General features: G+C 44.4%; 1 protein-coding gene across 1 annotated transcript in view; it reads left to right on the top strand.

The window, feature by feature from the left end:
* Window positions 1-1,950: 1,950 nt before the first annotated feature.
* Window positions 1,951-24,769, top strand: part of PHF20 (PHD finger protein 20) — a 149,850-nt gene continuing 127,031 nt past the window's right edge. Inside the window, exon 1 of the mRNA XM_044263120.1 lies at window positions 1,951-2,020. The gene's annotated coding sequence lies outside the window, so the exon portion shown is untranslated. The remainder of the gene's footprint in view (window positions 2,021-24,769) is intronic.

Below are 24,769 nucleotides of genomic sequence, written 5' to 3'. Positions count from 1 at the left end.
AGCTGAAGCCTTTGTTCCTAATTTTCCAGAACCTCTTCCTCTGCCCTGAGTTAATGGCCTCTTCAAGCCTCATTTGAAAAACACTTCTCCTATGATGTGGGACATAGAGAAGAATCTGCTAGGGGTGCCTGGGTGGCTCAGTTGTTTAAACGTCTGCCTTCAGTTCAGACAATGATCCCAGGGTCCTGGGATTGAGTCCTGAGTTGGGCTCCCTAATCCTCCCTAATCAGCGGGGAGCCTGCTTCCTACTCTCCCTCTCTGTCTGGCTTGTGCTCTCTCACTCTCTCTCAAATAAATAAATAAAACCTAAAAAGAAAAAAAAAACTCCTAAAAAATTAAAAAAAAAAGAATCTACTAATTTTTTTTCAATATCATTTTCTTCCCTTCGACAGATATATATTGAACATCTATTATTTGTCAAGTTTGACAATTCAGTTGATAGAAGATAGTTCCTAACTCTAATTTAGGAAATAGGCAAATACAATTAAGAGAATAAACAAATGAAATAATTAAAACTGTGTTAGTGATCTGTTGAAAATGAACAGTAATTAGGTAGAGAGTAATTGTCATGGGGCAGGCATCTGATCCAGTGAAGGACTTTTAGATAATGTAGCTAAAGAGAGTCTCACTGAGGAGATGACAAACAGACCTGCATGATGAAGAGTCAGCTTTGGAAAAAGCAACGGCTTATTCAATGATCCAGCAGCTGGGAAGAATTTAGAAAGAACCATAGAAACTGACAGAAAGTCAGCATGGCCAGAGGATGAGCAACGCAGAAAGATGCAGGTGAATAGATTGGCTGTTTTAAGCAGGGCAGTGACATGATTGGATTTATATTTTAAGAAGTGCAATCTGGGGGCACCTGGGTGGCTCAGTGGGTTAAAGCCTCTGCCTTCAGCTCAGGTCATGATCCCAGGGTCCTGGGATTGAGCCCTGCGTAGGGCTCTCTGCTCCTCGGGGGAGCCTGCTTCCTCCTCTCTCTCTCTCTGCCTGCCTCTCTGCCTACTTGTGATCTCTGTCTGTCAAATAAATAAATAAAATCTTAAAATAAACCAAACAAAAAAGAAGTGCAATCTGGCTACTTTGTCATTTCAATGTAAATTAAAGTCTTTATGGCCCTCATAAATAACACACGTTCAGCCTTTCTCCTTGGGACTTCCCAAGTCCCATTGGGAAATCATTTCAAACCCTTTTGGTGTGGCTGCAACTCCCACCTTGGTCCCCAGAGGCAAAATAGAGCTCCTCTCCACACTTAGCAGTTGGCATCCTTTCCTAGGAGTTAATGAGGCAAAGTGGAGGAGGTATTAGTGCAAAGACCCCGAGGCGGCAAGGAATCTGGTTTGAGCACTTGAAAGTTCGAGAACGTGGGAAAGCAGGATATGTGAGAATGGGAGAAAATCAGGTTAGGTTCAGACTTTGAAGAGCCTGGTTGATAGGCTACAGTGGAGATGAAACTTTCAACCCGAAGAACAGTGGGCAATGGGTTTTGAGCAGGGTTTGGCTGTGCTTATACTTGAGTTCTGAAAAGGTTCCATTGTCGGTGTGTGAAGAATGGATCAGAAGGGGAAAGGGGTAACGGGATGGAGGGCATCACCATCAACTAAGAGAGAGGTGGCCTAGACTGGAGTGTCGGCAGTGGGACGGAGAAAAGTGGGAGGCTTCGAGATGTACTTGGGAGTCAAAATTGGCAGGTGACGGTTAGTGCCCAGTGCCCAGGCTTCGTGTTATCTCAGTGGTTACGGGTGAGTGGGGACTTCGTGCTCTGGATCAGGGCGCCGGCCTGGTTCCCGCGCGTCAGGGCAGTGGGCGTGGCCCGCGGGAGCAGTCTCCAAGGGGATCAGGCGGGGCGGGGCCGAGGGCGGGGCAGCTGGGGCGCTGCGTCACTCAGTGGTGGCGATGGTGCGTGTGTGTGGGGGGCGGGGGATACGCTGGGCGCGTCCCGCGGGTCACGTGGTGCGCAGCACGCAGAGTCCTTCTGTCGGTTGGTCCTGGAGCGGCGCAGCCGGAGCGGGGCTGTGAGGTGAGCTCGCGGCGAGGCGCGGCGAGGAGAAGCCGGCTGGCCGGAGCCGGGTTGGGCCTGGTCCGCGCCGTGCGCGCGCTGTGCTAGCGGGAGCGGTGACGGCCGCCACCGCTGCTCCGGTCCCCTGCCCGGCCTCGCTCCCCGCCCGGCCCCGCTCGCCCAGCCCGGAGGGAGGCCCGGGGACCGCTGCTGAGAGCGTGGCGGGCGTGCGAGCGGCGCCCAATCCTCAGGGCTGCCCGAGGGAATGACGGCGGCCGCGGCCAATCAGCGCCGCCCGAGGGGGTTGGGCCGCGGGGTGCGGGTTCGGGGCGCGGAGCGGGCCGTGTTGGGGGTGGGGGGTAAGCGCTAGGGCTAGAGGCTGAGCTGTGTTGGCCCCGGGAGCTCCACCACCAGCCGCTGCTGTTACCTTGTGCTTTGGGAACGCGTTTTCTTTTATTGACTCTTAGCGTATTCTGGGGAGCACACCCCTTTCTCAAGCCCCTGACTATGGGAGTGTCCCCTTTCTCTCCATAGTTTAGAGAATGTTGTGCATCCCTTTCTTAAACTCCAGTCCTGGGGTTTTATCGTAATTTCCAAAGCCCCTCAAACTGAGGTTGTACCCTATTTCTCAGGCACCCCCAAACTGGGAGGACACTCCCTTTTCCTAGCCACCAGTCTGAACACGCACTCCTTTCAAATTTTGGGGTTGGCCTCATTATTGACTCTCAAATCTGGGGTCCAGTAACCAAAGTTTTGTGGGTGCTTCTATTCCCACAAATCCCAGAAAGAATCCTATTCTCCAGGCCCTAGATCTTGCAACATGGTTTACAAAATTTCTTAAATTTATGGGCTACTTCGTTTCCCCAGCCCTTGAAATCTGGGGGTGTGCCTCATTTCCAGAGTCTACTTACTGAAAATGCAGTCCAAATCCTGAAGTTTAAAGATAGATATTTGTGGTTGCACAAATAAAGGATTTCACTGCTTTTTTTAGTCACTGTATTCTTGGGGTTGCACCCATTTTCATGAGTTCCTTAAATTGAACTATTTTGTTTCCTGGGGAGACTCATTTTAATATCTGAGAGTGTATTTATTTTCTGTGTCTCCAAAATATACCAAATCCATGCCTTTGGGTGCAGCCACCTTCCTGATACTTCTTAAATCCGGAGGACACATTTTTTTCTAAGTCCTCTCTTCTCATTCTGAGGCCATGATCCTTGGTTCTTGAGCATGCCTCCTATCCTTTTTAGCTTTTCTATCCAAGATATTTTCATTTTGCAGTTTCCTTTCCTCTTTGGAACCCCATTTCCCTTTTAGGTGCTCTCCCTGCTTGGTCAGGGCACCCATTTCCTCTTCCTTCCTCTGGTGAATGAATGCATATCTTTCTTCAGCACAGCACTTTCTCTGCTTCTGCGGCCTTTTTTCTGAGCACACTTCCTATAGTGACACCTCCTGAATTCCCCTCCCCCAAGGAAAAGATTCCCCCTCCAAAAGGGTGCCTCCTTGTTGTCTTTCGTATGTCTACTTTATCTTTTATCTTTCTGCTTTCTACTAACAGAAACAGTTATATCTTAGCTTGCCCTATCCATTTTTCTGGTTTCTAAATCCCTTTGGACACTGCTCTGCTTACTGGTGTCTGTAGAGATTTTTCCTTTTCTACTTATTCCTTGAGCTGGAGGTGGCCTCAAGTCCAGGACTGCCTGACTCTCTAGCACTGAATTTAAACTGGGAAGGAATCCCCTTGCATTTATTTTTCTTTTCTTTCTTTTTTTTTTTTTTTTAAGATTTTTTTATTTGACAGTGATCACAAGTAGGCAGAGAGGCAAGCAGAGAGAGAGAGAGAGGAGGAAGCAGGCTCCATGCCGAGCAAAGAGCCCGATGCGGGACTCGATCTCAGAACCCCAAGATCATGACCTGAGCTGAAGGCAGAGGCTTAACCCACTGAGCCACCCAGGTGCCCCTCCCCTTGCATTTCTTTGGTTATTCACAGGACTCTTAATCCTCCAGGTGGTTTGCTTCCTATAAGATTCTGATTAGATGTGTACTGTTTTCTCCTTTGCTCCCCCCCCCCCCCATACTGGGAAAAAATTCTGAAGGAATTCTTCCAGTCTTGCTTCCAACTCATAAGCTTCCTCCCTACATTGGCTTTCTTCTTTCCTTTTATCAAGAAAAGAGGTCATTTGGAGGAATGTCTTTGTCACTCTTTTTGTTCTTGTCCCTGAGGTGCAGGTGGGGGATGGATACTTATCTCTCCCCATCATTTTCTCACATGCCTGCCAAGCCTTGCTCCCATTCCCTACCCGAAAGTCTCCAAGTATCTGGGACTTCTTGTCTTCTAAAAGCCTCTCAGAGGTTCTTTCTTTTGTATTTCTCTCTGCCTTTCCAGATCTTACTCAGGGCTTCTTTGCCTGAACCCCTAACCGGATTAATTTCTCCACAGCTGGAATCCCAAGTGCTTATGGGATAATGATACCTCTGACCTTTCTCCCTTTTGGGAAGTACTTGAGTGTGCAGCTGTATGAGGCCTCGGTGGGGGAGAGAGTTTGGGCCTGAGAAGCTACACTGGCGGGATGAGGCAGGAAAGTACTGCATTTTCAGGACTACATCCTTCTGCATCTCATTTGGAGGTTGGATGTTTGCCAAGCACCTGCTTCTTAGGGATGCTGGGGGGTTTAATGATACTCCCAGGAACTTGTAGGAATTAATGGGGCTTGTGGAGAAGTGCTCTGAACTCAGTGTTGGAAGTTGCATAAAATTAACCATTATTATATTTTCAGAATAACTAAGCTGTTTTATATTTTATGTGTTTCAAAGCCCTAGAGCTAAGGTGTGTTATTTCAGGAAGTGAAATGGATACCACATTTAGATCATGTGGTTGTTAGTAAATACCAAATTGATTAAAAAACGCTGGAGGTCTCTCTGATCAGTACCTAATAAAATATGATCTACAGAAACTGAGCAGGTACTTCATCTCTTTATATGCCTGTTTGGTACTGCTACATACAGTGCACCCTTAAAGTATTATCTGTTGGTGCTTCTCAAACTTGAATGTGCATATAAATTGCCTCTGGGGGGAGGGTCTTGCTAACATGCTAATTATGATATAGTAGTTTTAGGGTGTGGCCTCAGTATCTGCATTTCTGATTTCCAGGTGATACCAATATTATTGAACTACACTTTGAATAGCAAAATTCTCTACACAAAGCCAAGGATATCTCTGTGGATATAGGAAGGTGATGGTTAGCCTTATGCTGAGGTATTATTTTCCACTTAATCTTTTTTTTTTTTAAATATATTTTACTTTAAGATTTTATTTATTTATTTGACAGAGATCACAAGTAGGCAGGGAGGCAGGCAGAGAGAGAGAGGAAGGGAAGCGGGCTCCCCGCTGAGCAGAGAGCCCCATGTGGGGCTTGATCCCAGGACTCTGGGATCATGACCTGAGCTGAAGGCGGAGGCTTTAACCCACTGAGCCACCCAGGTGCCCACTAATCTCTTTGTTTTTTTTTTTGGAGATTTTATTTGTTTCACAGAGAGAGAAGCAGGGAGAGTGGGGACACAAGCAGGGGAGGAGTGGGAGAGAGAGAAGCAGGCCTCCCGCTGAGCAGAGAGCCCGATTTGGGGCTCGATTCCAGGACCCCAGGATCATGACCTGAGCCAAAGGCAAACGCCTAACAACTGAGCCACGCAGGTGCTCTTTCCACTTTTTCTTTATCCAGACATGTCCCCTGAAGTTTGTACAAGGCCTGGTCCCTTTCTGAGGACCATTAGTTATACATAATTACAGTTAGTCTAGCATTTAGCTTTTTTTTTTTTTTTTTTTAATATATTTATTTATTTATTTATTTATTTGACAGAGAGAGAGAGATCACAAATAGGCAGAGAGGCAGGCAGAGAGAGAGAGGAGGAAGCAGGCTCCCTGCTGAGCAGGGAGCCCGATGCGGGACTCGATCCCAGGACCCTGAGATCATGACCTGAGCCGAAGGCAGCGGCTTAACCCACTGAGCCATCCAGGCGCCCCTAGCTTTTTTTTTTAAGATTTTACTTATTTGACAGAGAGAGAGAACATAAGCAGGGGGAGGAGCAGAGGGAGAGGGAGAAGCAGGCCCAATGTGGGGCTCGATCCCAGATCCCTGGGTCATGACCCGAGCTGAAGGCAGCGGCTTAACCAAATGAGTCACTCAGGAGCCCCTAGCATTTAGCTTTTATTATTTATTTATTTATTTTTAAGAAACTTTTATTTTATTTTTTTAAAGATTTTTATTTATTTGTATGACAGAGAGAGATCACAGGCAGGCAGAGAGGCAGGCAGAGATAGAGAGGAAGGGAAGCAGGCTCCCCACTGATCAGAGAGCCCGATGTGGGGCTGGATCCCAGGACCCGAAATCATGACCTGAGCCGAAGGCAGAGGCTTTATTTAACCCACTGAGCCACCCAGGTGCCCCGGCATTTAGCTTTTATTTATTTATTTAAAAAAAGATTTTATTTATTTATTTGACAGAGAAAGAGATCACAGGTAGGCAGAGAGGCAGGTGGGGCGGGGGGGGGAGCAGGCTCCCCGCTGAGCAGAGAGCCCCATGTGGAGCTTGATCCCAGGACCCCCAGATCATGACCCGAGCTGAAGGCAGAGTCTTAACCCACTGAGCCACTCAGGTGCCCTGAAAGGCTAAAATTTCTTTCTTTCTTTCTTTTTTTTTTTTTTTTTAAGATTTTATTTATTTATTTGACAGAGAAAGAGATCACAAGTAGGCAGAGAAGCAGGCCGAGAAAGAGGAAGAAGCAGACTCCCTGCTGAGCAGAGAGCCCAATGTGGGCCTCCATCCCAGGACCCTGGGACCATGACCTGAGGTGAAGGCAGAGGCTTTAACCCACTGAGCCACCCAGGTGCCCATGGCTAAAATTTCTTTTCTTTTTTTTTTTTTTTTAAAGATTTTATTTATTTATTTGTCATAGAGAGAGAAGCGAGAGCAAGCATAGGCAGACAGAGTGGCAGGCAGAGGCAGAGGGAGAAGCAGGCTCCCTGCCAAGCAAGGAGCCCGATGTGGGACTCGATCCCAGGACGCTGGGATCATGACCTGAGCCGAAGGCAGCCGCTTAACCAACTGAGCCACCCAGGCGTCCCTGGCTAAAATTTCTTAAGGAGTTTGAATTTCTGTGTATTTTGTTAAATTCAAATGCTTAAATATTTTTTGCTTAATTTTGAACATAATTCTTATTTATACCCAACATGGGGCTCAAACTCAACGACCCCAGAATCAAGAGTCACGTGCTCTACTGACTGAGCTGGCCAGTTTTTGCAGTTGTGAACATAATTTTTTTTAAAAAATATTTTATTTATTTATTTGACAGAGAGAGACACAGTGAGAGAGAGAATACAAGCAGGGGGAGTGGGAGGGGAGAAGCAGGCCTCTTGCTGAGCAGGGAGCCCGAGGCAGGGCTTCATCCCAGGCCCCGGATCATGACCTGAGCCACCAGGCACCCCATGGACACAATTTTTAGAACGATTTAATTAATTAATTTTTAAAGATTTTATTTATTTATTTGAGAGAGAGAGAGCATGAGAGGCAAGAGGTCAGAGGGAGAAGCAGACTCCCTGCCAAGGAGGGAGGCTGATGTGGACATGATTCCAGGATCGTGACCTGAGCCAAAGGCAGTTGCTTAACCAGCTGAGCCACCCAGGTGCCCCGATTTTATTTCTTTTTATGAGAGCGGGAGGGAGAGGCACACACCCTGCTGAGCAGGGATTCCCTATGCATGGGCTAAGTCCCAGGATCCTGTGATCACGACCTGAGCAGAAGGCAGATTCTTAACCCACTGAGCCACCCACGTGTCTCTGAACGTAATTCTTTAAAAACAAAAAAAAACTTTTTAAAAGATTTTATTTTTACTTATTTGACAGATAGAGATCACAAGTAGGCAAAGAGAGAGAGGGGGAAGCAGGCTCCCTGCTGAGCAGAGAGCCGGGTGTGGGGCTCCATCCCAGGACCCTGAGATCATTGCCTGAGCCAAAGGCAAAGGCTTAACCCACTCAGCCACCCAGGCACCCCTCCGTGTAATTCTTTATATAGAGTCTTGTTCTTCTTTCTTTTTAATTTAAAAAAATTTTTTAAAAGATATTTTTTATTTATTTGACAGTAAAATTTTTTTAAATTAAAAAATTTTTAAAGAATATTTACCTTTTTGAGAGTGAGAGAGAGTTTGTGCATGCACAAGAGCAGGGGGATAGAGAAGCAGACTCCCTGCTGAGCAGGGGACCCAACCAGGGTTGGATCCCAGGACGCTGGGATCATGACCTGAGCCAAAGGGAGGTGTTTCACTGACTGAGCCACTCAGGTGCACCTCCTCGTCTTCTTCTTCTTTTTTTTTTTAGATTTATTTACTTACTTCTGGGGGGATTTGGGAACGAGGGCACACAAGGTGGCGGGAAAGAAAGGGAGACAGACTCCCTGCTGAATGGGGAGTCAGATGTGAGGCTCCATCCCAGGGCCCCAACATCATGACCTCAGCCGAAATCCAGGGTTGGATACTCAACCGACTGAGCCACTGAGTCTTCTAGTGAATACTGCAGGGCTGATACAGTAGTTAGCCATCATGTCTCTCTAGGTCCTCACTTGTCATCCTACCATGGGTAGGGAGTATGAGATACCCCAAGTTAGCAGGGTCATATGTGTTGGAATTTCTAAAGAGTCCTTGGAAATGGGTCTGGGAAAGGCTGATGTCTGGACCTTGAATAGAAGCTGCAGTTTCACAGAGGCGAATGGTGGTGGGAAGATGGCATTTTTTTATGGTAGTCAGTGCTTATAATGCTCTCTCTTTTTGTACCAAATAAGTCTTAGTGGATTTTTCCTCCCTAAATGTCTTAAGTCATCTGCACCTATTTACCTGGCTGTCATCATTATGGCCTTTTTTCTAGCATGATCCTGTTCTGGGTCCAAATCAGGACAAACCTGAATGACTAGACTGTTTTGTGTCCCGTGCCTCCCCCCTCCCCCCGTCATCCCTCACATGAATGTCAGATCCTCTTCAGTAACGGATTTGATCTGGATTTGGCCCTAGTCCCAGCTCTTCCACTCACTGTGAGACCTCAGGCAAGTCACTTAATGCTACTGGGCCCCATTTTCCCCAGTTGTAAAGTGAGGCACTGATTATCTCCAAGGTCTACCTGCTCTGAGTCTTTGTCAGTATCTTGCTCAGAAACCCAGTGTCTGTGGGAGCTTGTTGTTAGCAGATCTGATTTCCTTCACGTGCTCTGTTGGGCAAGCTGCCAATCATTTCCTTGTCCGAGTCACTCCTGTCACTGCCTCTTTTCTAGCTTAGGCAGACAGCTTATCCTCACACCCAGCTTCAGCATGCTTCTGCCTCCCATGTCCTCTGCCAGTTTCATGCTTGATTTCATTCAAAATTGCCTCAACTTCTCATTGTTACTAAGTGTTCCTTCAGTGTTAGGTGCTTCCTGAATCACTAGGAGGGACTCTTGTAGTTTATATACAAGTATGTTGGTAAGTTCTCTCATCTGATATTTATTTATTTATCCGGTAGAGAGAGACATAGTAAGAGAGGGAACACAAGCAGGGGGAGTGGGAGAAGGAGAAGCAGGCTTCCTGCCGAGGAAGGAGCCCAATACTGGGCTCTATCCTGGGACCCTGGGATCATAACCTGAGCTGAAGGCAGAGGCCTAATGACTGAGCCACCCAGGCACCCCTCTGATATATACTTAAAAAGTGTTTTCTCCTCCCCACCCCAGCTTGCTTGCTTGCTTTCTTACAGATTTTTATTTATGAGAGAGAGAAAGAACTCTAGAGAGAGCACAAGTAGGGGGAGGTGCAGAAGGAGAGGGAGAAGCAGGCTCTCTGCCTCTCATTACCCTACGATCATGACCTGAGCCAGAGGGAGACGCTTAACTGACTGAGCCACCCAGGCACCTCCCACCCCAGCTTTCTTTTTGGCTTTGAATTAGCAGCGTGGGCAGAATGAAATTTAAAAGTGAAGCAGGTAGTTTGCTTTTGGCTGGAGTTTGGGGAAAGTGAGATGTAATGCTTTTAGTCCTCTTCCAAAGGTCTTCCATATCTGTGGGGGATCAGCCACTTGGTACTTCTCCCAGGATTTTAAAGGTGCTCAAACTCCCTATCTGAAATTTGAAAGTGTATCCTGAGTGCAAGCATTATTTAAAAATGACTTCCAAGTGCTTTTTTCCCTAACAATATGCTCATAAAGCCCCAGACGAGAAATTGCCAAGGACAGTGATAAGAAGTCTAGATTTCAAATAACTTCATCAGTGAGTGAAACTGTTCTTTGAGAACACCTGATTATTCTTAAAGGCAGTTGCTGACACTGCTGGAAATCAGGGCTCAGGGTGGTATATAACTCTCTAACCTCCCTTCCTCACCCGTCTCTCTAGGAGCTACTATGGGGAGGTTTACATTTTTCATGATAAACATTCTTTAGGCCAAAATGTGTGCTTACTTAGAGCCTCCTCGGTTAGATTGTAAGCTCAGAGAAAGGCAGGATGTTCCTATCTTATTCATCTCTCTCAGCAATTGCCTCTTATGGGTTGTTGACTGGCTAACCTTTACTTAGGGTAACCTATTGAACATTGAAACCCTGATTTGTAATGCTGGGACAACTTTGTTAGATCTTGGACTAGGTATCCAACTGTTCTTTGCTTTCTTTGACCAAATAATGGATGTAATGAGCTTGCAGAAATCCCATAAAATTTTAGGAGCCTGGTGTGAGTCACCAAGCATAAGTAGGGCACTTTGTATGAAAGGGAGGTGGTGTCTGGATCCATTGACTTTGTTGAAGGAGGGAGAGAAGTGTGGGGAAGGATTAAAATGGTTTGGGTGCGCCTGGCTGGTTCAGTCTGTAGAACATGTGACTCTTGATCTCAGGATTGTGAGTTCAATCCCTACATTGGGCGTAGAGCTTACATTAAAAAAAAAAAAAAAGATGGTTTGATTTGATGAGAGCTTATCTCATGTCAGAATCATAATCTTAGGATTTTTTTTAATTCTTTATTTTAATTTTTAAAAAAGATTGTATTTATTTGAGAGAGAGAGAGAGTGCATGTGCGCAAGTGGGGGGTTATGGGCAGAGGGAAAGGGAGAGGCAGACTCCCCACTAAGCAGGGGGCTCTATCGCAGGACCACAGGATCATGATCTGAGTGGAAGGCAGACACTTAACCGACTGAGGCACCCAGGTACCCTATTTCTTAATCTTTATTTTTTATTTATTTTTTTCTTTAAGATTTTATTTATTCATTTGACAGAAAGAGAGAGAGTAGAAACAGGGGGAGCAGCAGGCAGAGGAGAGGAAGAAACAGGCTCCCCAGCGAACAAAGGAGCCCAGTGTAAGGCTTGATCCCAGGATTCTGGGATCATGACTTGAGGTGAAGGCAGACAGTTAACCTACTGAGCCACCCAGGCGCCCCATTTCTTAATCTTTAAAATGGGAGTCAGAAAACCTAATGTACAAGGTTATCAAAACTTGGTAAACTGTGAAGAGTTGAGTGTATATTACTGTTCTGTTTTATTCCTCACAGGTTGTTTTTAAAATCCCTTCATGTTATTTGTTAGTTTGTATTTTATCTGTAACTATCAGTAGAGAAGGAAAAGACACTTTTTTTTTTCATTTTTACACAGAATTTAAATAGTAATCCCTTAATATCAGTGTGCAGATATCCCAAAGGCTTCATTTATTTCTTTATATTTCCAAAGGCCCTATTTTAATTTTTATTTTTTTAAAGATTTTTATTTATTTATTTGAGAGTGAGATAGTGAGAGATTGCGTGAGAGAGGAGAAGGTCAGAGGGAGAAGCAGACTCCCATGGAGCTGGGAGCCCGATACGGGACTTGATTCATGGACTCCAGGTTCATGACCTGAGCCGGAAGGCAGTTGCTTAAACAGCTGAGCCACTCAGGCACCCCAAAGGCCCTATTTTTGAAACTAGTGTGAGTGTAGTGGGTCTCCGAGGAGGTTCTGCTTCCCAGATCCCAGCTCTTCCACCTAATCAGGTGACCATAGACAATTTAGTTGCTCTAAGCCCCCTTTCTCTCAGCAAAATGGGATAATACTGCCAACTTCTCTGCGATGTTGGGAATATGGTATTTGTCAGGGATTTAGCCTGTGGTGAAGTAAATGTAAGCCATTTCCTGGTATTAATAATAAAGGCCAGGAATAAAAGTTAATATTTAAAGAATAAGGTAATGAATTAGTTAACTATTAAATACTTTATTTGTCTTTAAAACCCCATAAGCAGTGAAACCGTTGTAATTCAGGAAAATGTCTTTGGAGGCCCGTGGAGTAATGACTCCATATTCAAATTGTTTTCTTTTGTAAAACAATGATACCTCAAGTAAGGAGTCCTGTAAGAACAGTTTAGGTATGTTTAATAAAAGACTTCCTTGCGCGCCTGGGTGGCTCAGTCCGTTAAGCATCGGTCTTGGTGCAGGTCTTGATCTCAGGAGTTGTGAGATAGAGCCCTGAGGGAAGGGTGCCCGTCCTCTCTGGGGAGCCTCCCTGAGAGTCCTCTGCCTCTGTCCCTCCCCCTACTTGGGAGTGCCTGCATGTGGGCACTCTCTTCTCTCTCTCTCTTTGTCTCTCTCAAATACATAACTAAATCTTAAAAAGAAATGAAAGGCTCTCTCCTCTGGAAGGAAATCACACAAACCCACTCCACATCTACCAACATTTATAGACCGGAGCCTCCCCCTGACTGGAAAACGAATACAGCTTTTCTTAGGCCCCAGAAGCAAAATTGTGGTCTGTCTTCAGGTGCCTCATTCCCTGTGCCTTGCCTTCCTCCCGTACCCCTGAGAAGTAATAAGGGTTCCTTTATTTACCCGTGGGTAGCACTTTTCAAAGAGCCTCCACATGATGTCCTCTTGAGTCGCTACTTCCTTCTAGGGGAGTGATACTTGTCTTTTTCCTTGTTTTTATTCAGCCAGTGAGGAGGTTGACATTTAAGAAGCACCTGACCACCACGTAAGGGCACACTGCTTGTTAAATGCTGGGGCTGCCTATGAGGGAGTTGAGGACTTACGAGAGATCACTCAGAGACAGGCAGTTTCAGGATCGAGTGCTGAGTGCTGTGGCCTGGAGAACAGGCCAGACTGCTGTGGGGGAATATTGTAGTGGGATGCTGGCCCAGCCAGCCCTTCAGGGAGGTAGACTGGGCAGAGAAAGCAGCTTGTTCGAGCAAAGGTCTGGGAGGTTGGAACTGTAAAGAATCTGGCTGTGTGTGTGGCTGTAAGAGCAATAATACTCTGAGAGCCCAAGTAATTTCTCTCTTCACAATACCTGTATGAAGGTATGAAGTTGGTACTGGTACTATTCCTGTTTTACAGGTGAGGAGCCTGAGGCTCATGGAGAAAACGACTTGCACAAGGTTATCTAGAAAATACTGGAGCTGGAATCCAAACCCAGCCTGTCTCACTCCAGAGTTCTGGCCCCTAATGCTGTGTGTCACTGCCCCCTCTGCTAAGCTTTTCTACTCTCCTCGTAAGCACCCATCTTTAGAGATTTCTAGGTTGCTTTGGTCACAATGGCTAACTTCACTCAGCCTTAATGGTATACTGAGTAGCTTGAACTTGTTCCATGGGGGAACTACTGAGCTGGGTTGTTTTTTTTTTTAAATTGAGACATAATTGACATATGACCTAAACTGATTGATTTTATTTTATTTAAAGATTTTATTTATTTATTTGACAGAGAGCGAGCATAAGCAGGGGAAGCAGTAGGCAAAGGGAGAGGTTGAGAAGCAGAGCAGGAAGCTCTATGTGGGTCTCAATGTGGGGCTCCATCCCAGGACCTTACGATCATGACCTGAGCCAAGGCAGCCAGTTAAAGACTGAGTCACCCAGGAGCCCCCAGAAATTAATTTTAGAGTGGGGAGCCTACTTCTCCCTCTGCCTGGCCCTCCTCCTGCTTGTGTGCTCTCTTTTCTCTCTCTGACAAAATCTTAAAAAAACTAAAATGAGAATCATCATCATCATCACTACAGATTTGTAAGGTAGACACTAAATGAGATGATGGTTATATAAAGCATTTAGAATAGTATCTGTAGTAAAACAGGCAGTCAGAAGATGTGAGTTTATGAGACAGTATTGATTTGGATCTGGGAGGGTGTGGCTAGGGGCCTTTGAGCTCCACTGAAAGCTATTGTAGTAATTGGATTGGATCTGATGGGGGCCTGAAGTGGGAGAAGGTGTTACAAAGTGGTGAGTATGAGGGGGAGGCAAAGGTGATGTCCATATTTCTAGCTTGGCACATTGGTCGGTCTTGGGCCTTAGACTCTGATGAGGAGAAAAGGAACTTGTGAGGGTCGGATGATTAGCTCAGTGAAGTTGAGTAAGATGCCAAAGGTCATAAAGCAAATACATTGTGGAGCCCAGCCTGTACAATAGGCCTTTTCCACTGCTTCTGGGAAGAGCACTGATTTGACCAACTCATTCTCAGTAATTTGGAATAAGTAAACTCTATCTGTGTTTGCTCTCTGTCTGAATTTTAATTGTGGAAGGAAAAGCTTGGCCCTTGGGGAAAGCATTTCAAGTATCCATAAAGAGGGTAAGGGAATTTTTGGTCTATTTTTTTCTTTCCTTTCTCCTTTCCTTTTTTTCCTTTTTTTTAAGTTAAAGATATTTATTTATTTGGCAGAGAGAGAGAGAGAGAGACAGTGAGAGAGGGAACACAAGCAGGGGGAGAGGGAGAAGTGAGCTCCCAAGCAGGCTTTCTGCTGAGCAGGTAGCCCATTGTGGGGCTCTATCCCAGGATCCTGGGATCATGACCCAAGCCAAAGGCAGACGCTTAAGAACTGAGCCACCCCGGTTCCCCACCTTTCTCCTTTCCTAATCTCACTCCCTCTCCTTTTCTTACTTCCTAACCCCTTCAAATAAAAGGTTAATTCAGCTCTCACAGGGTGACCTGCCAGGAGCCTGAGAAATGGAACTGGTCTTTGCATTAGATCCAGTCTTCCTTATTTGTCCTTGAGGAAACCAGGGTATTGGTGGAGGGGCCCTTGCTCCCACTTGAACCAATTTTTCATCTCCCTAGGACTAAAGACATGTTTCTTATGTTTTTTAGTATACTGATACTATCTGTTAATATTTCACGATAATATTGACTAGAATGTAGTCCTTTGTGTCTGATGTCCTTTCTGCTGCTACTACTACTGTTACACAACCATTTTATCTTCAGTACTGAATATTTGGTCTTTATTGTGCTGAGTATTGGGCATCTATTAGCTTACTTATTCCTCATAACAACCCCAGGAGGTAGGGGTTGATGGACAGAGAGAGGCTCAATGATTTTTCTCATCTTAACTCTGCCAGACAATTAGTGGAGCCAGGATTGGTGAGAATCTGAGTCTAAAACCCGACTATGCTCCCATCCCTAAGCATTTCTGACCGTCCTCCAAGACAGAACTTTGGCAAAGAGTCCCCTTGGAAACTTCCTCCTGTGAGAGTAAGGTGTCACTGGACCTGCTGTTACTGTTGATGCTTTATGGGACCACACTGTGGGTGGCAGGCAAGTCACCACCTCCTCTGCACCGGGCTGTGAGGGAGAGGGAACTTCATTCCCGCCTGAGGCATCTTGCCTGACTGCCTTTGCCTAGAATTTTTCCCCTAGATCTTAACTTACATGGTTGTCTCCTGGTCATTTAGATCTCTGTCAGATCTCAGCTCGGGAGAGTTCTTTTGTAACAGCCTTATCTTAAGTGGTCCTCCTATGTCACTGGTTCACATTATTTTGTTGGATTTTCCCTCAGGGTGCTTATCCTGCCAGAGCTTATCTTCTTTGTATCTTGTTTATTGCCTGCCTTCCTTGCTGGAGAGCAGGGTTGTGGTAGTCGTGTCCTCTCAGTATCTCTCTGCAGCACTCGGCACATCGGCACATGGCTTTCAAGAAATACTTTCTGAGGGACACCTGGGTGGATCGGTGGGTTGGCTCAGGTTGTGATTTCAGGGTGGAGCCCTGTGTCCGGCTCTGCGCTCAGCATGGAATCTGCTTGTCCCCTCTCCTGTTTCTCCCCCCACCCCCAGCCCTGCTCAAATAAATGAAATCTTTAAAAAAAAAATTATCGAATGAAGGAGACATAAAGATCGAAGTGTTTTGCTTGAAGTGTCCCTCCATTGAAAAGCGGTTACATTAAGTTTCAGAGGCACTATCACCATTAAATGGAGGTTGAACGCAAGCCGGGTGGTAAGCACTGTTAGGTTGTCACAAAGCTTGTGCCATAGTTTCTGGTGATTGACATTCTTCGCTTGAGTGTCCCTGGGTTTATTTCCCCCTGATTCTGTTTCAGCTGACTCGTTGAAAGGTCTTGTTCCATACCCATCTATCACTTTAATTCTTTATTACTTTGAGCCCTCAGTTCCTTCTCCTTGAGCACAATGGGGTTGCTGAGGGCAGGACCTCCAGTTACCATGGCTACAGTACTCTTTCACCTCTCCCAAAATAAAACCCAGAGTCCTTGTCAGGACAACATAAACTGTAAGTGTATTATGAATTTGGAAAATTCTGCTGCCATTTTTTTGAGTACCTACTTTGTGTTCCTACAAATAGGGACTTTGCACATCTTTTCTCACCTAATCCTTAAAGCATCCAGCATAGGTGCCATTATTTATTTATTTATTCATTATTTTTTAAAGATTTTATTTATTTACTTGACAGGCAGAGATCACAAGTAGGCAGAGAGGCAGGCAGAGAGAGAGAGGAGGAAGCAGGCTCCCCGCTGAGCAGAGAGCCCAATGCGGGGCTTGATCCCAGGATCCCTGGACGATGACCTGAGCTGAAGGCAGAGGCTTTAACCCACTGAGCCACCCAGGCGCCCCAATAGGTGCCATTATTAATTCTCATTTGATGAGTTAAGAAACAGAAACCGAAGATGTAGCTCATAAACAAATAATGTGGTAGTGGTTGAGAATCTGGTACCATAAGGCTTATGGCTCAATCATGACACAGCCTCTTAATATATGGGTGTTCTAGGATATCCCTAGCATTCCTTTGTTCCTCTGTTCCTCATTTTTACAGTGAGAATTAATGATAGCTACTTCTGTAGTTTCTATAAGGATTACATGACTTAATATGTGTAGAGTTAGCTATTATAATTATCATTATAAATGTTTTTTACGTAGGTATTATTAGTGTGCTTAAGGATATTGTCTATCTGTTCTTTTGTAAAGTTAGTTCACATCCTTGTCATTTTATTTTTTCCTTCATTTATTATGCATCTTTTGAGCATCGTCAGTCCTTTCCCTAATGGAGCTTAGGGAACCCACTACATTAGGTTTTATTTAAATATTCTCTTGGTTTTTGTTTGTTTTTTGTTTGTTTGTTTTTTGCTTGAGAGGAAGCAGAAGTGGGGGGTTAGGGAGAGAGAGGGAGGAAAATGCCAAGGAGACTTGATTTCATGACCCTGAGATCATGACCTGAGCCAAAACCAAGTCAGAGGCTTAACCAACTGAGCCCCTAGGTGCCCCAATATTCTCTCTCTCTCTCTCTTTTTTTTTTTTAAGATTTTATTTATTTATTTGACAGAGAGAGAGAGAGAGAGAGGTCAAGCAGGGAGAGTGGAAGAGGAAGAAGCAAGCTCCCTGCTAAGTAGGGAGCCCGATTCGAGACTCAGTCTCAGAGCTCTGAGATCATACCCTGAGCCGAAGGCAGTCATCTAACCAACTGGGCCGTCCAGGCATCCTTACTCTCTTGTTTTTAAACATATGAACTATGAACTATGTCTAGGAGCTATTGTGGGTTTTTTTTTTTTTTTTTTTTAACAAATGACTTATTTTTATCCTGGGTTAGTAATCTTCATGTTGAAGTTACAGAGTCCAAGTGTGTAAGCAGTTTTTTTTTTTCTTTTTTTTTTTTAAGATTTTATTTATTTATTTGACAGAGAGAAATCACAAGTAGATGGAGAGCCAGGCAGAGAGAGAGAGAGGGAAGCAGGCTCCCCGCTGAGCAGAGAGCCCGATGCGGGACTTGATCCCAGGACCCTGAGATCATGACCTGAGCCGAAGGCAGTGGCTTAACCCACTGAGCCACCCAGGCGCCCCTGTGTAAGCAGTTTTATAGCTTGTTCCTTGCTTGCAGATTGAAGTAATAAAAAAAGAGGGCCATGGTCAGGGCCCTAGGCAGTGGTTGAAATGTTCAGTTTCCTTACAGTTGGGCCCATCTTAGGTTTTGTCCTTTCTAAAAAAATTAAATATTTCTGCTTGTTATATAATGGTGTGAGAATTCTGACACAGCATTTGAAAAGCATCCAATTACTTAATCTTCCTGCTTATATTCAAATTATGTTTATATCTAATGGCATGAATATAATAAGCATAGTAACAGCTTTGGTAGGGGAGAGAAGAAGGGCCTTTGAGAAGGGGTTTTGTGTATCTCTGGGAGAATCCTGTTATAAGAGGGATGTTTCCTGATTTTTTTCTTTTTTTAAGATTATTTATTTATTTATTTGTCAGAGAGAGAGAGAGAGAAAGTCAGAGAGAGAGCGTGCGTGCGCGAGCCCAAGAAGGGGGACCGGCAAGCAGAAGGAAAAGTAGGCTTCCTGCTGAGCAAGGAGCCCAAGGTGGGACTACATTCCTGGACCCTGGGATTATATGACCTGAACCAAAGGCAGGCAATTAACTGACTCGGCCACCCAGGCATCTAGGGATGTCTCCTGCTTCGGAGGACCTCTGAAGTTGCTAGCTTCTTTGCACCTCAGTTTTCTTTCTGTGCCATAGGAACATCACATATAGTTCTCACTAGATCACTTGGCAGTTACGACGATCTGGTAAGACAGTGTATGAATGAAAGGACTTTTGTATATTTTAATAATATTTTTTAAAAATACAAAGAAGTAATAAAGAAGTAATCCAAAATTAAAATCTTACCATTATTCCTTTTAATGGCTGTACCACATTCTGTTGTATAGATGAACCATAATTCATTTAACAAGGCCTCTTATGATGGACATACTAGCTGCAGAAATGGCAGAACTATATTGATCATGTTACAGGTAATTTGACAGACTTTGGGGAATGTATCTGTAGGGTAGGTTACTGGTAGTGGGACTGCTGGGTTGCAGATAGGTGTATTTTTTGTTTAAGCAGTTTCTACTCCAAACATGGGGATTGAACTCATGACCCTGGGATCAAGAGTCACATGCTCTTCCAACTGAGCCAGCCAGGACCCCATGTGTATTTTTGTAGATAGTGCCAAGTTGCCTCTAGAAAAGCTTTTCCAATTAATGCTTCTACCAGCTGTGCATAAGGATGCTTTTTTCTTCTCATCCCTGTAAATGCTGGTTATCCCACCTTCAAATTTTTTTGCCTTAGAAAAAATTGATATTTTGATTTATATTTTCTTTAATTTAGGGTGACTTTATATAGATGGAATATAATATGCTATTACACCTTCATTTTATCTACTGCTCCCCAATAATTTCTTATTTCTTATACTTTTCCAACTTTTAAGTAAGTTGTCTTTTTTGTTCTTGGTGTGTATGTACTTTTTGTTAATATAGGAAGTTAGCTCCTTGTCATATGCGTTGTAGCTATTTCCCGTTTCTGAAAGTGCCTTTTAAACAGTATTACACAGCATACACTAAAGCTTTCATTATTATTGATAACAGGAATGTTGACTATGAGTACTGTATTTAAGGAAATAAGGCTTTATGTGTCCTTTGTGGCATTGGATTCCCATTAGAGGGAAATTTAAGTGTAAAGGAGCAATTTAAAGGTCTGTCAAGGTCTTTAAAATGGAATCCTATATAAATACAGATTGCATAAGATTTTTTTCTGTTAGTTTTCCTCCATGTCCTTATTGAACATATTCCCTTTAACTCCTAATTCTGGAAGCTGGAGATTTTTGGAAGAATAAGCTAAGGCCCTGAAGAATGGATAAGTTGAAAGCTATAGAATCTTGGTCCTTTTGCATCTTAAGAACAATCTGTGTTTAAAACTAAATATGGGGCATCTGGGTGGCTCAGTGGGGTGCCTGGGTGGCTCAGGCTCAGGTCCTGGGATCGAGCCCCACATGGGGCTCTCTGCTCAGTATGGAGCCTGCTTCCTTCCTCTCTCTCTGCCTGCCTCTCTGCCTACTTGTGATCTCTGTCAAATAAATAAATAAACAAACTCTTAAACAAAAACAAAAATAAAACCTAAATGTGAGAAGGTAAAAAAAAAGGTACTTCTTAGGTAACTTTTTTTTTTTTAGTTCCTGCATCTGTCTTGAATTCTTTTTTATTTGTTAGTGTTGTTGTCACACTCACTTGAGACTTTGTGGTGCCTGGCTGCCTAAGTCCATAGAGCATATAACTTAACGATCTCAGGGTTGTGATTTCAAGCCCTCTGTTGGGTGTAGAGCTTGCTTAAAAATTTAACAACAAAATTAAATTGAGACTTTTAGATAATTTCTTGGGTATCATCCCCCTTGCCCCTTGTTAGAGTTTGTTCATCTCTTTCCAGTGTTTGTGTGTGTCTTTCTGGGTGGACTGGAGCAGGGACTAAATTGGATTTCTTATTCCTAAATTTCAGCACAATGCAATACCAATAGTACTCACTAATGAATTGTTGAATGATTTAACGTGAAATAAAAAAATAAATGCTGCCACCCCAGAGGAGAAGAGGGAAGGTTTGGGAATGGGACACAAAAGTCAGATTAATCCTTCTTTTTATTTGTTGTGGTATGGATATAGTGTAGGAATGTAGGTGAGAGGTTTGCTGGGTTGAGGTCTGGAGTCATGGCCAAGAAAGATTCTTGAGATGTCCTTGATGCAAAATGGTGTTTTTTTTAAAAGAATGGGGACAGGATCCATGGGCAGGAAGAGCTGCTGCACTAGGGTTGTAAGGGGTGGCTGATTATATACTTGGAGTTGGGGGAGGCAAGGAAAAATGAAGATGTCCAAGATGACTTTCCTATGCTCCTGGAGGCCTTGCTAATTTCAAGCTATGGTGGTTTTTCCTTCCGGTTAACATTAAGATAGCTGGGAGCTTCCTGGAAGAGTGTTAGGCTTAACTAGGCCCAGGAGTGGGGGTGAGGGGAGAGGTTGCAGGGTGTTAGCTTATTCTTTGTCTTCAGCTAGTCTTCTGCTCCCTCATCAATACCAGAGTGAAACTTCAAACAAGTGGGTCAGAGTTAGAATGAAACAGGCTTTAGTTTAGTTCACGGTAAGGAAAACCTTCTGACAATTCAGTCTTAAGAGGAATTGTTTCTTTCTTTCTTTCTTTTGAGCTCTTGGGAATGATCTGCTCATCTTCATTCAATTACTGCCTTCCACACTCCCATATATATATATTTTTTAATATTTTATTTATTATTTGTCAGAGACAGAGGGAGAGAAAGCGAGCGAGCACAGGCAGACAAAGAGGCAGGCAGAGGCAGAGGGAGAAGCAGGCTCCCTGCCGAGCAAGGAGCCGATGTGGGACTCGATCCCAGGACCCTGGGATCATGACCTGAGCCGAAGGCAGCTGCTTAACCAACTGAGCCACCCAGGCGTCCCACACTCCCATATTTTAATGGAAGGTCTGCTAGAGTACATGGGGAGAATTCGTGTGGTGAAAGAATTAATTCAGAAATCAAGCAGACCTGAGCTTTTGTTCTGGGGCTTGTCACTTAGCACCTGAACCCTAGCCAAATTACTTTAAGCATAATTTCCTCATTTGTGATAATAGAATTATTAGCAGCTAATAACTCCTTTATACTCCTTACTTTGCACCAGTCCTTTGCCCCTTAAATGGATTATCTCATTTAATCCTCACACCCATTGTTATCACCACTCTAACCCCTTTTAAGGAGAGGAGACAAATTCAGAGGTGTTAAGTAATTTACCCAAATTCATTCAGCTAGTATGGGGTGGATCTGGGGATTCAAGGCCAAGCATTTAGTCCTATTACATTATAAACGTAGTCCCTATAAAAGTGAGCTGTTGCCCCGCATAAAGTCTGACAAATAGTGGGAGCTCAGTGAGTGTTCATTGCCACTCTGCCTTTCTTCTTGTTTGGCATCACTTTATTTTTTTTGGATTTTTAAATTTTTAAGTAATCTCTACACCCAGCTTGGGGCTGGAATTTACAATCCCAAGATCAAGAGTTGTATGCTCTATTGACTGTGCCAGCTAGGCAGCTCTGGCATTACTTTTTCATATAATCTAGGAGGCCAAACTATAAATCTGTATATTACTTATGCATGAAGTCAGAGATAAAAAGATAGATAATTTGAGGTGGTATTTGTCAGTCAAGCCAAAATTAAAACTTTAAAAAAAAGATTATTTAGGGGCGCCTGGGTGGCTCAGTGGGTTAAGCCGCTGCCTTCGGCTCAGGTCATGATCTCAGGGTCCTGGGATCGAGCCCCGCATCGGGCTCTCTGCTCAGCGGGGAGCCTGCTTCCTCCTCTCTCTCTGCCTGCCTCTCTGCCTACTTGTAATCTCTCTCTGTCAAATAAATAAATAAAATCTTTAAAAAAAAAAAAAAAGATTATTTATTTATTTGACTGAATGAGAGAGGGAACACAAGCTAGGGGACCTGGAGAGGGAAAAGCAGGCTCCCTGCTGAGCAGGGGGGCTTGATCCCGTGTGGCTGGGATCATGACCTAAGTTGAAGGCAGATACTTAATAACTGAGCTACCATGCCCAAAATGAAGACTTAACACTGATTGGATTTCCTTACCAGATTTGATACCTCATTTTCCTTGAGAGTGTAAAGGGTAAAGTCAGCCAGACCTCTGACTCTCCCATTCCTAGGGTCCTTATACTGGAAACACTCTTAACATAATAGCTTTCCAGTTTCTTAAGAATGTTTCAGTTCCTTAGTATTCGACTGTCAACCATTCCTGCCTTCATTTGAAGTGTGTGTTCCCTGGGATCAGCCCTTCCAAATTGGTTGTGTAATGGGTAGCTCAGCTTTCAAATTACATGGTTCTTTTTTTCTTCTTACAGAAAATTTCCATTGTGAAAATATTTAAATCTATGAAACTTTATTTATTTATTTATTTTTAAAAAGATTTTATTTATTTGAGAGGGAGAGAGAGCACAAGCAGGGGGAGCAGCAGGCAGAGGGAGAAGCAGGCTCCCTGCTGAGCAAAGAGCCTGACATGGGACTTGGGATCATGACCTGAGCTGAAAGTGGACACTTAACTAACTGAGCCACCCAGGTGTCCCTGTGAAACTGTTTAAAAGGAAAAGAACAGGGGCACCTGGCTGGCTCAGTTGGTAGAGCATGTGACTCTTGATCTCAGGGTTGTGATTTCAAGTCCCATGTTGAATGTAGAGATCACTTAAAAAAATTAATAAAGGAAGGGGCGCCTGGGTGGCTCAGTGGGTTAAAGCCACTGCCTTCGGCTCAGGTCATGATCCCAGGGGCCTGGGATTGAGCCCCGCATCGGGCTCTCTGCTCCGCGGGAAGCCTGCTTCCTCCCCTCTCTCTCTCTGCCTGCCTCTCTGCCTACTTGTGATTCCTCTCTCTCCGTCAAATAAATAAAATCTTAAAAAAAAAATTAATAAAGGAGAAGAACAATCACCTACAACCTGTTTTTCCCTACCAGCCTTTTTTTTTTTTTTTTTGAATTTAAGATTTTATTTATTTATTTGACAGAGAGAGATGACAAGCAGGCAGAGAGGCAGGCAGAGAGAGAAGAGGAAGCAGGCTCCCTGCTGAGCAGAGAGCCCGATGCGGGGCTCGATCCTAGGACCCTGAGATCATTACCTGAGCCGAAGGCAGCAGCTTAACCCACTGAGGCACCCAGGCACCCCCACCTACCAGCCTTTTTAAAAAAGATTTTATTTATTTGAAAGAGAAAGAGTGCTGAGAGGGGGGAGGGGCGGAGGACAGAGAATCTTAAGTGGGCTCCACCAGTGCTGAGCCTGATGTGGGGCTGGATCTCATGACCCTAAAGTCATGACCTCAGCCAAAATCAAGAGTCTGGTGCTTAACTGACTGAGTCACCCAGGTGCACCTAAACACACATGAGTTTTAAAGATATATTTAATTTATTTTAGATAGATAAGAGAGTATGTGCACAAGCAGGGAGAGGGGCACAGAGAGGGGGGGCCCAACATGGGACTTGATCCCGGCACCCTGTGATCATGAACTGAGCTGAAACCAAGAGCTGAATGCTTAATTGGCTGAGCTGCTCAGGTGTCCCAAACATACATGAGATGTATATATGTATGTATTTACTTATTTATTAAAGATTTTATTCATTTGACAGAGCACACAAGCAGGGGGAGCGGCAGGCAGAGGGGGAAGCAGACCTCCTGCTGAGCAGGGAACCTGACATGGGGCTCAGTCCCAGGACCCTGGGATCATGACCTGAGCCCAAGGCAGACGCCTAACTGACAGAGCCACCCAGGCGCCCCCATTACATGAGTTTTAATGTGAGCTCAAAGTAATGTAATTTAGGATCCTGCCTTTTCATGTAATGTACTGCAAACAAATTCTTTCTAAAATGTAGGGGCGCCTGTCAGTCCATTACAAAGATTGTTTCTGGTGTGAGGCAGGTGTTGTCTCGGTAGTGCTCTGATGTTGCTTGGGCAGTATAAACTTTTGAGACCCAAAGTTTAGCAGTGGAAAATGCAGTTTGAGGTTACCTGCTCTGTGAATGTGGCCTGCTTAAGTGCTCCAAGAGCTCAGAGTGCTACATTTCCATTAGAACCACCTCTGGTGCCTAAAGATAAATTTTATTCGTATAGAAAATGACCACCTGTCCCAGGATCCAAAGAATTGATAAAGAATTACTTAGGAAAATATAAATTGTCAGAATGAACTCAAGAAGAGGCAGAAAATATACATAGA

Source organism: Neovison vison, chromosome 8, assembly GCF_020171115.1.
Source record: "Neovison vison isolate M4711 chromosome 8, ASM_NN_V1, whole genome shotgun sequence".
NCBI lineage: Eukaryota > Metazoa > Chordata > Mammalia > Carnivora > Mustelidae > Neogale > Neogale vison.
The sequence above is the reverse complement of the archived record's forward strand: the minus strand, read 5'-3'. Positions and strand labels throughout refer to the sequence as shown.